We start from the raw sequence: 12114 nt of genomic DNA, 5'->3' as shown, positions 1-12114 counted from the left end.
GCAAAACACACATAGGATATAATTAAGAAATGATAGGTTCCAGCCAGAGAAAGCACAAACACTTCTAGCCTCAGACATATTTATTGCGGTTTTCATTTGACTTGGCCTCTGTTAGTGTTGGTCATTCTGTTTTTCTGTTAGTTTTCTGTTTTCTCCTTTAAAATAGCTCTTAAATTATTTCTTTTAATTTCCTGTTGACCTTTTTCTAAAATTTCTTGTAGCAAATGACACAGGTAAGTTTCAAAATGTCAGTGTTTCATGTAAATTTCAGGTTTCTGTTTGCTTATTTCATCTCTGCCCACCACTTTCCAAATAATTTCGAGGGCTCTATCAATAAGGGATACAAATGAGAATGTGAGTTAAAAAAAAAAAAAAAGAAGAAGAAGGAGAAGAATTAAAGAGGAAAATAAGGAACAAAGATATAGGAAGAAGGAAATAACTCAGTGGCCGTGATGGAGCACAGAATTTGATTCTGAGCTTCCTGGCAGCCAAGACAAAAAACGAACCCATGATAAATTGCGTAATTCTTGTTTTCAAAAAAGAGGAAATGTTAGTTTCTTGTGGGAGACAAGGCTTTTCCTGCCACCAAATTGCAAAAGAGACATCTCATACGTAGGTTTTATGGAGAGACTCTGAGTGATAAAATAATAATATTAACAATGGGTTCATGAAAAGGTGGAGAAGCAGCAGAGGAGGACTCCGGCTGCCTGGGCTCAGATCCTGTCTTGACTGCCTCCTTAGCTCTGTGACCTGACCATTTTGTTCTTCACTCCATTTCTTTATCTGTAATAATCATCAGGAGTACATTATGAGTTCTTTCTCTAGATCAGGAATGTACAGATAGTCCCATTATTCCCGTTTTATAGTTGAAGAAGTTAAGGCATGAAGAAGTGAAATAAGTTGGCCTTGGTTGGAAGAGCTAGTAAATGCCAGAACCAAGGAGTCTGGCTACCCAGCCTCAACAGAGAGTTCAAGAAATATTTGTTCAGAGAGCTTAAATGACTTATCCATGGTCTCCAGGTCAGGATGAGAAGCCGGGTTTTCCACCGGAAACCTAGTCACTAGAGTGCTATTTGTGTACTAGTAACTGTGCTGGGAGCTCTTCCTGTGATCTTCCTGGCATCTGTAATCTACACGGGCAACAGAGTTTAGACAATAGAGATCCAAAAAGGTAACAGAACCAAAGGGGACACTGTTAGAAACACAGGTGCACAAGTCTAATTCGCTATCTGTGCACTTTGTACACATTTTGAGACGTGTGATGTCCTGCACAGTAGCCAAACCTGGGGAACGATGTCTGTGAAATACCTTTCCCAAGTCATGAATGCTAAGTGGCTTTTAACTGAAGTTTATAATCAGCTGGTGCAGTTCAGTTCTCAACGATTTCTGGATTTTCTGGTATTCTCTCAAAAACACTGCATGGAGTTCTTTATTGTTGAACTGTCAATGATTTGTCAGTTAGTATTTTGATGGGTCCGCTTATGGAGATGTTCTCACAACGAGATGCCCTTCCGGGGACAAGTAGTAGCTAAACCAAAACCATAGAGATGCTCTGAGGGGCCCTGCGTAGTCTGGCATCATATTGTTCCCTGAACACGTCCCCCCATGTGTCTGCGTTAAATCCCTAATTCCCAGTGTTATGGTATTTGGAAATTGAGTCTTTGGGGTAGTGATTGGGGTCTCGTGAAACTGTGAGGGTGGGGTCCGCATGACGGGCTTAGTGCCCTTCCTAGGAAGAGACACCAGAGAACTGGGGCTTTCTCTGCCATGTGAGGCCCTCTGCAAACCAGGAAGACAGCCCTCCCCAGAACCTGACCCTGCTGGCCCCTTCATCTTGGGTGTCCAGCCACCAGAACCGTGAGAAAATAAGTTTCTGTTGTTTACATGCCCAGTCTATGGCACTCCATTACAGTGGCATGGGCGGACTAAGGCATCTCATTGATCTTGACGGTCTCTCTGCCTGAAGAGAAGATGTTTTCATTCTTGTGTTCTGTATAGAGGAAACCAAAGCTCCGAGGGGTTTTCGGTAATTTTCCCAAGACTGCAGTACAGGGCAGACGCAAAATTGAAACTGAGGTCCTCTGGATCTATATCCCTTCCCGATTTTTCATTCTTTTTATACTATGTTCACTTTTTTTTTTTTCCTCTCTCTTTTTGTGTTAAAAATTGTTTTTGGCTTCCTAAATGTTTAAAGCTGTGTTTTCTGAAAAAAATGCCGTCAGTCACAAATCAGGAGTCAGTCTGCAGCTTGAACAAAGAGTAGTGTGGGAGGGGGCCTGCTTCATGAGATAGATAATGCAATACCGTGACTTTAGGGACCTCAGTGATATCTTGGTCAAGTCTGGAGTTTCTAGCTCCAAGACGATTCCGCTCACATCTTTCCCTAAGTGGAAACTGAACTTAATTCCACACTGACATCATCGTCAGTACATGAGATTTTCTGTGAATCTTCTGGAACAGAATCTTAGATAGGGTGCATCGAATATTGGGGTTGGTGATTCGAGTAGCAGCTGCAAGTCTTACAGCATTTTAAAGACAAGCTCCTCTCTCCTGTTAAAACCAAAGAAGTATGAGCCCCATGTGACTAGAATTTCTAGGAGACGCTATAATCTAGTAAAGAGAGTCCCCAGCTGAGAGAGCACTGAAAGCTCATCTGTCCTTGTATCCCCAAAAGAACCGTGTCGTCTTGACCCTTGTGCTTGCTTGCTGTTGTCTTCAGGCAGTGTCACCTGGCCTATCCAGGTACTTGCTTAATTTGCTTATTTCCTTTTTAAAATTGCCACTCGTGTGGGACTATTGAGATAAAGAGCCTTGAAAACTCTAATGACCTGAATGAGCCCCAGGTATAATTATCAACATCGCTATAGCGATGATGTTCAGAACCACTTTGGAAATGTAAATGCACGTAGGCCTGTCTTCATTCACCCCTCTTCAAAGAAGAGGCACCAACCCCATGTGCCCCAGGTCTGGGGATGAGCTGAAGGCTCTGGCAAATCGATGGATTTGCTTTCTCCCTGTGATTCATATTTTTCAACTAGAACTTCAGTACAGTTCGTCCTTTGAACTTGAGAGATCCTGCTTGGTCTTCAAGGTGCCTGCTACCCCTTCCTGTAAGAAAGCTGAGCAATTCCTGCGAGCAACTCAATGTTGCTTTCTCTTCTCATAGACCACACATTCAGTGGTTGGAGGGAGGATTTCACTTCACACTACCATAGTGCACAGACTTTGGTAGACCCTGCCAGACTCATCTCCTCCAGAAGAATGAAAGACTAGGAAGAGTTTAGAAGACCCAGACTACAGACCTAGGAAAGAGATCTTAGGGAAGACAGGGTTTCCCGATTTTCTGGGCCAATGAGTAAGAGGTAGAGCCCTCTGCCTTCCTATAGTGATAGCAATAGGTCAGAAAGATTTAGAATTGCAGTTTTATTATTTATAATAGCTGAAAACCTGTCTGTCTATTGCAGTCCTGGGGAAATTTTATCAGATGAAGAGGGATCGTGGGTAGAATGTCTTGGTGGAATATTAAGGGGAGAGATTAGTCAGCATGGGGGCCATGACTATTTCACATTTTAAAGCCTGCCAACAGTGCCTGGCCTCCACTTCTTATTCTTTTATTCATTCATGTGGCCATCCTCATAGTCTCTCTCTCCCACTACCTCCTGCTTCCTTCCTGCCCTCCCATCCCTTAGACATCAAAAGCTTCCTGCTAGTCCCCCTTTCAAATGAGGATCCCACAGAGGGTACTGATGTAGCCATCCATCTGCATTAAAGACTAGAATGACTAATAATTCTTAAAGAGTTGTCTCTCTCTAGAAATGGTGTTCTCCATTTAGTAGTTTTCAAAACTCTATTCCAATAGATAGTGTGGCAGGTACCATGGCATGGTTATGTTCACAGATAGCTCAGATCTGTAGCTTAATCAGTAGAATGGAATCAAACCACAGAGATGCCACCTCATGGTAAAAGATCAACTATTGAGTAAGTGGGAGGAGACTCAAGGGGCATCTTCCTTCCTCCTTTTATTCACTGGAATATGGAATCCATGCAGTCTTGACCTCTGTGACCTCTCTATCTGACCTCTCCTGATCTCCCAGAAGTCACCCCTTATCACTCCCTTGGCTGTCCATGCACTATGAAATGATTCTCTAATTCTGAATGTCCTAGAAAGCAAATAATAGTGATTAGAAAGTTGGGAGCATCCCATAACCCTTCTTTAGGCTCCCAGAAAACCCTCCTTTTTGCTCCTTGGAAAAGGAACAAACTGGGGGGGAAAAAAAAGTTCATGAAATACCAATGTGCTCACATTCTCTAGGCACAGAGAGTAGTGAAGTTTGAAGAAATGCAAAGGACACGTGAAACGAGAAACCAGTTTCAAGATGCTATGAAAGAAAACTCAGTCGAATGGCAAAGAGGCAGAAATACAAAATGACGTTCCACTTTCTGCTTCCTTCAAGCTCCTGCAGATGTCATCAGCTTTCTGTAATTTCTTATCTTAAAAGACAGAGCTTTCTTGTTGTTGTTCCCAATCTATTTATTCAAAAAAAGCTTTAATTCTAACAGTGCTATTTATGTGGACATTCGCTCCTTACTCCCCCGCCCCCAAAAAAAGCAGCGGAGGAAGCCTCTGAAACAGAAATCAGCAAAAGGGGACTGTAACAAGAGATAAAGAATTCCCGATCAATGTAAGGCACGTACCACTATAAAGAAAATAAGCCCTTGGAATCAACCAGTTAATCAAAACCTTTCTTCCCCCCATGGCGTGAGGGTTGCCACCTCTGTAAACCATTGACTCCGTGTGTTCCCACCATCAGCTTTCCTTGTCACGTTCCAGACAGACTCCTGTGTCTTGCAGACCAACTCGTGTAAGTGGCCTGTTGAGAGCCGTGATTACTCACCCTTGCTGTGATGTGCGCCCACAAGGGAAACCATCCACACTGACCACAGTGGTCTGGCCTGGAGGTCAGGCCTTACAGACATCCGCATGGCTTCTCTGAAGCCTCTCCTTCTATTCTTTTTTTTTTAAAAGTTTACTTCCTTCAGAGCCAGTTCTCTTCCTCACCTGTTCTGTGCTACAAAGCCTGTGATCTCATTTTGACCCAGTACGTCTCCATTCTGTCTTACTCTGTGGGAGCCCTCTCTCTGTGAGTCTGAGATCTGTCTGGCTTTCTGTCACAAGCTACTTGCCTGATTTACGTTCTGCAAAGTGAAGCTGATGATAGTGATTTTCGTTGCTGGAGGTTTGAAGAGACTGACAGATCACGGGATGTTCGGAAATTGGAAACCGTCCCATTTCTTGGCACATTCTCTCTTGATTTGCTTCGCGCCCCCCCCCCTTTCCTGGGCTACAAATTATTAGTTGTGTTCATTGGGAAAAAGTAAGAAAATTCAGCAAAGCTGAAAAAAATACAAAAACATTGATCTTACTAGCCTAAAATTGCCAGTATGGAAGACTCTGGTTTTTATACTTCTAGTATTTTTATACATAATTTTAAACCGCTTTACACTTTTTTAAATTTCAAAAATGTGTTCATACAATGTATCATCTTCTGTAGTTTTTCTCCCACCCAAAAATATGTAGTAAACATTTTTATTTGTCATTTTTATGGGTCGCATAATTTTATATCCCATGGGCTATATCCGCTTATTTCAGCAATCCCCTCATTTTAAATATTTGCCTTGTGTCTGTTATTTTAAAGAATGCAGCAGCTGACATCTCTGTAGCTGAATTTTTGCAGATACCCTAAATTATTTCCATAAAATAAATTAGGGAGATATAATTGTTTGGCTGAAAAGTTTCCCAACTTTTAGAATTCGGATCCATATTAATGGCTTATCCTCCCACCGACGGTGGATGAAAATCCAGGGCTCCCATTTCTCTCATACGAGGAGTCTACTGCTGTGAATTTTAGTTCCATCTAGCTTTCATCCTCAGGCCCTTTATAATCCTATTCATTTCACATATGGTCCTGATATTATCAACTTTCTTTAGTAGCCTTTTGCCCTTTGCTGCTTAAGCGTGTGTTTCTGGAGATACGAGATTCTGGTTTCTAATTAAGTAGATTCAGATTTCTGATTGAATTTTCTGAGTGTCCTGTCCCACATGTCAATGCCTCATAGAAAGTCAACAGAAAATCCTGGAATGAGAATTAGTAGTTTAAAGAAGGATTAAATTAAGAATGTGATGCTGGCCCTAACATTCGTTAGACTTATTGCCACACCTGGTTAACAGTACATTCTTCTCTTTTCAAGTATCGCTCACTCTCAAAAAATAAAAAAGGCGATGTATTCAGATTCTGATTAATTGTAAATCTCCTGTTCCAATCTATTTTGCAGAATGGAATCATGAGTATGAAAGTCAAAACTTTAGCTCAAAATTCTAATTATTTCAGTAGAGAGTATATAACATTTGACTCTGCTGCTCCTTCCAGGGTGATGTAGGAGCAGAGCCTGCCACTTTCCATCCCTGACCATTCATAGACTCTTTGTGGATCGAGTGGAGGTATGACAGTCCCCGGTGTGCAGACGAGACTCTGAAACATCAAGATGTACTTGATACAAAGTCCATGTTCTTTTTATTCCATCAAACCATATCCCAGTAAATACACACACTTGCCTGGGAAAGGCATGGATTTCAGCATGGCAGTGCAGCTGCCCTTCACAGGGTGGTGTGGTTTACAGAAATTCTCAACAGCACACATTTGTCCTCACTGTTTGGCTATCAAGTTTAGAAATAAAAAATAGGAAGTATGCCCTCTTTGGTTTGGAAATTTTCTAATTCCTTTGCCTGGGAAAGACTTCACACCCTGTCCACCTGTATTGTTTTATTTTTATTTTATTTTATTTTATTTATTTCCTTTTAATCATAATCCACCTATATTTACTTTTTAAGGAGGTAGATACAGAAAAGCACTTGAACTAATTCAGAGCTTTAATTAAGAGACACTTTTTATGCTATTGTTATTAATACAAAGATTTAAGCTAACAAACATTTTTTTTCCCCAAGTATGTCCCTCCCATTTTTTTTAGTTAGCAACTTAAGAATGGGACTTTTTATAACAGCAAACAAGGGCCAAACTTCAACTGAGGCCTTTAGAAACTTAGAAGGGTTACAGAACTGTAAAAATAGAGTTTACCAAACTATTTAACTTTGTTTTGTTCAAGATACCATTTGTTTCATACTGGTGCAAATCTAAAAAGCTGTATAAGATCTTTCTGTGGAAACAAAGGCTTGCAAGTAATTGATTTCCTATTGTAATGGTCATCCATAATAAAATCCCCTTTTGGAATAAACTGGAAGTGAGTAAGTTGGATATAATTTTTTTTTTCCCTTCTCACTACTCATAACTCATGAAGAGCAGACCCCTGATGTATGAGCTTAGTGTTCAGAACAATAGATTGGGTTGTGGACCTAAATAGGAGACCAGGAAAAACAAGACCTTTAGGTAAGTCAGGAATTTTTCTTAATTGGGAAAAGGCCCCAAAAGATGATACACACAGATACTCACATACATACACACGTACATACGTACCTACATAACACGTTCCATTGGACAAAGTTGGATTCCGGGTCATGGGATGTACAGAGGGTGTACTGAGGTCAATGAAAGAGTTTTGCTTGCAACATGGAGGCAAGTGATCAAGAAATATTCAAAAAGAAAGAAAAAATTTTTTGCATTTGTTTATCTGAGGTATTTGGAACTCTGCGAGGCGTAGGAAAGAACCTTGTGTTCAGAAAGTGGAATGGCATGTCTTTCATAATATGCATAGCCAAGAAATTCGAACATTTAGAAATTGGATACGACATTAAAAGTCGTATAGGAGGACATTTCCTATCCTGTTAGAATAATTGTACAAGGGAGGCGGCAGAGGTGAAATGACCTACCAAACAGAGCCAGTGGCTGAAAGGGATGGAGCTGGAATCCAAGGCTTGGCTTAGGACTTCAAAGCGAAGGGTTATTCAACTTTGTCATGAATGAAAATGGATTCTTCTGGGGCTGAGTGTGATTGCTGTTGTTTAAAGAACCTACTGCTGGTTTAAAAAACTAGTTGTTTACAGGGCGCCTGGGTGGCTCAGTTGGCTAAACGTCCCGGGACACCAGGATTGAGCCCCGCATTGGGCTCCTTGCTCACTGGGGAGTCTGCTTCTCCCTCTGACCCTCCCGCCTCAGGCTCAATCTCTCTAATCCAAATAAATAAAATCTTTTAAAAATAAATAAATAAATAAATAGTTGTTTAAAAAATAGACCACTAGAATTTAAATATACCTTAAAATGTCACTGTGTTAGTCTACACCTGCACAGAAGGCACTTTCATATTAGGATAATCGGAGAGAATTTAGTAGAGGGACTCTGTACAAGACTGTAGACCAGGGCATGGAGAAGTCACGGGGGAGGATGTGGTACCCTGGGGTTTGTAACAGTTGGAGCGTAAGAGGTGAAGAGTACAGTTTCTAGAACCCCAGAATAGAGGCCTGTGTGGAGACTACTAAGTCAACCTGTTTGCTGGTGACTCAGGAAGGAAAACTGAGTAACTGACCTCATTTTCCTCCCACTCTCTGATTTACAGCTGGCTTCCTCATTGGCTGGACTTAGCGGGAACTCATTGATACATTTGGTACAAGGGAGACTGGCAAGGCCCAGAGAAGGGTGGGCAAGGGGTCTTCAGGAGCACATACAAAGGACCAATTCAGGCATCTAAGCTGGGCTGTTAGGTTTACTATGGACCAGAGGCTCATCTGTGAATGGTTTGTCACTGATTGGTGATGAGGTGAGGGACTTGCATCAGAACATTCACACTGCAGTGTTCTCGGTGAAAGAGTCTGGGTATCCGTTCACATTCTGGGGCAGGCTCCTTACGGCATTATGGCGAGGCTATCCGAATGAGACTTATGGAGAAGCCACAGCAGACAAGAACAGACATCCTAGGGTCCTCAAAAGGTGCTCCTTTATTCCTGCTTCCATTTTCCTGCCGTACCTCCACTAAAAAAATGACTAATACTGTCCTGCAGGTTCTCTGAGCAGGGCACTGTGCTAAGGTGTTATAACGATGGTACTTAATTCTCAAAAGTTAGATTTTTCACCTCACCTTTACAGTAAGGAAACTGAGTCTCAGGAAGGTTTTTTTTTTTTTCTAGTTTTTTAAAAGACTTCATTTATTTGAGAGAGAGAGAGAGCATGAGAGGAGGGAGGGTCAGAAGGAGAAGCAGACTCCTTGATGAGCAAGGAGCCCAATGCAGGCCTCCATCCCAGTGTCCCAGGTTCACGACCTGAGCCAAAGGCAGATGCTTAACCGACTGAGCCACCCAGGTGCCCGCCCAGTCTCAGGAAGTTTAAGTCATGTGTCCGTGTTCTGACAGTAAGCGGCAGAGCTGACAGTCAAGTCCAGATCTGATGCCAATCTCGGACTTGCCCTGGGGTGTTCTTAAAATTACCTGACATTCACATCCAGGAAATAATGCAGGATCATAGGGGATTGGCTTGTTTGGACGCCCATGGCTGTGTTCTGTGTTGTCAGTAACTACCAACTCATGGTTTTTGGGAAAGATGTACCCCATGCTCCAAGAATCAGATAGCACCATTTATAGGTCCCATGTTTCTACATTTCACAAGGCCTTTCCTGACCCAGCCAGCCAGATCAGAAGGTGAAACTGATTTGTTTCTAAGTGGCCTGTTGTCTGTTTCCATCTCTTTGTAAACCTGGGAGGTCGGGAAGATGGTGGGGAGAAAGAATTCATGAGAGAGATGCATTTCCTTAGAAATGTTATTAATTGGCTGGGCCAAACAAGAGAAGGAAATAAAATAGCTCTCCTTACTAAGTAAAGGCATCTTCTTCCCTTATCTCATTAAAAATTAAAAGCACTCTTGGTTTAAGTAGGGCAAATTAGTAATTAAGTGCTATATAATCAACTTGTGTAAACATAATATTGAAGGGGAGGCCAAATTAATCACTCCACTGGCTTGTTTTTGTCCCCATTAATGTACCTTTTACTTCGGTCCTTCCTGTGGTGTCAGGATGCATTTTCTGCTCTCCATTGCTGCAGGGGTTCGGGTGGGCTCTGCTAGCCAGATGCCAGCAGACTCAGTGGGGAAAGGCGTGCATGTAGGCCTTGATTCAAGTAGGTGAGAAGGATCCCTGTTTAATTCTTTTTTTTTTTTTTAAGATTTTATTTATTTATTTGAGAGAGAGAGAGAGAGCATGACCCTAGGGAGGGGGTATAGGGAGAGAGAGACCCAGACTCCCCCCCCCTGAGCAGGGAGTCTGCTCGATCCAGGAACACTGGGATCATGACCTGAGCCAAAGGCAGATGCCCAGCTCACTGAGCCACCCAGGTGCCCCATCCCTTTATAATTCTTTAAGCTAGGGTTCAGCAGCAGGAGTCATTTATGCGACAAGGACAGTCCTAGGTAGTTCCAACTTAGTGTGGGGGAAATAGACACAGACAGATACCATTATGAAAAACTCTATACTAAGTGAATGGCAAAGACTTTAGGGCCTTGCCTGGGCTTAAATCATGGCTCTGTATGTACCTCGGGTGAGTTACTTATCTGTGTCTCAGATCCCTCATCTATAAAAGATAACCATAGTATCTGCATCATAGAGATATCATCTCACAATTCATGTTGTAAGAAGTGAACACGTTAGGACATGTAATGTGAAGTGTCTAGTTAATGTTGGATATCATTTGTTTAGACTACAGTTGCTATACAGTGGGGTGATGGACCAATAAACAAGTGTCTTCTGGGGAAGTCCTTAAAAGTCCATTTGAACTGGGCCATGGAGGATTAGCTAGTGAAGGAGCTGGAACTTAGGGGAGGGGCCAGATGGCCCCAGGTCTGCTCTTAAGCTTTGCAGTGGAGGGGCTTCTAGAAAGCAGAGAAAGGAACCCGTGCCTCACTCCTACACAAATCTCTCTCCATTTCAGCTCAACCTAATAAATATTAGTAATTGTTGGAGCTTCAGTTGTGTGGTGTTCTGTTAGCTGCCTGTCAGGGATGGGGGTGCAGTGGAAGAGGGTTAAGTGAGCTGAATCTGTTTTGGACTTATGAGAGGAAATAATGGGACGGAAGAGAAAAGGTAGCCCTCTAAGTGACTTTGCTACACTCTGGGGTGTGGCATTTTCTCGGCCAGCTAGCTCTGTGAACAAACCCAGGTGGGCAAACTACTTAATTTCTCTGAGCCTCACTTTCGTATGAATGGACCCACTGAGTCGCTGCAAACTTGCCTGGTGCACAAGAAAACACTAACGTCATTTCCTGTATTAATTTCATCCTCGTCACAAACCTGTGAAGTAGGCGGTGCTGTTGTCCCATTTTATAAAGCAGGAAATTGAGGCATCAAGACACCAGTACACTGGCCTAAGGTCACAACGTGGGCTAGCGTGGAATGAGGGTTTCAACTCAGGCAGTCTTATGGCAGGCCCACCCCACTGGCGCCCTGCGGCCCTTGGGAGAGCACCTAGAGCTAGATTTATGTCACACGTGCTAGAGACAGAACAGACATCATGTGACTATGTCCAGGCCCGTCACTCACGAGTAAGGAAGAAATTCTCTCTTGTTTGTGCTTGAGGGAAAGGTATGGCTGAGCCCACCATGGTATAGTAACCTTTAGTCTTAGTAACCCTTGAGCAGGTGGGGCTAAATGACCAGAGGAATGACCGGCCATTGGCTGCCGTGAAAATGCAGCTGCTTGTACTGATCTTGGTCATTTTGCTCAGGGAAGAAAACAATTTCTTTATTTATCATTTATACTCTACTTCCTTAAAGGATTTGAGGAAGCTTATAATATTTGAATAAGCAGAATAAAACTAAGCAAAATAAAACTCAAAAATCAGAAACTATGTAGAAAGAAGAGAATACACCAACCCTTAGACCAGGGGATCCTCAAATTCATAGGTGTTCAGGTGCCAGGTAATCCATATAAACATGGGAAGATACCAGCAAAGAAAAAAATGATTTGATTCTTCGCCAAGCTGTAGAGTGTATACTCTGCCTGAGGACGTTGAAATTCAGATTATTTTAACCCTGGATTGGGGAGTGCCAAACCAAACAGATTTATGGGGCAGATTGGCCTCTAGGTCTCTGACCCATAAATAAGGAAATTACTCTGAGCCTCTAG

General features: G+C 42.4%; 1 protein-coding gene across 15 annotated transcripts in view; it reads left to right on the top strand.

The window, feature by feature from the left end:
- Window positions 1-12114, top strand: part of FGGY (FGGY carbohydrate kinase domain containing) — a 520049-nt gene that overhangs the window by 437270 nt on the left and 70665 nt on the right. The gene's annotated exons all lie outside the window — the stretch shown is intronic.

This window comes from Mustela erminea, chromosome 10 (assembly GCF_009829155.1).
Source record: "Mustela erminea isolate mMusErm1 chromosome 10, mMusErm1.Pri, whole genome shotgun sequence".
Taxonomy (NCBI): domain Eukaryota; kingdom Metazoa; phylum Chordata; class Mammalia; order Carnivora; family Mustelidae; genus Mustela; species Mustela erminea.
Note: the sequence above shows the minus strand (reverse complement) of the source record. Positions and strands in the feature narration are given on the sequence as shown.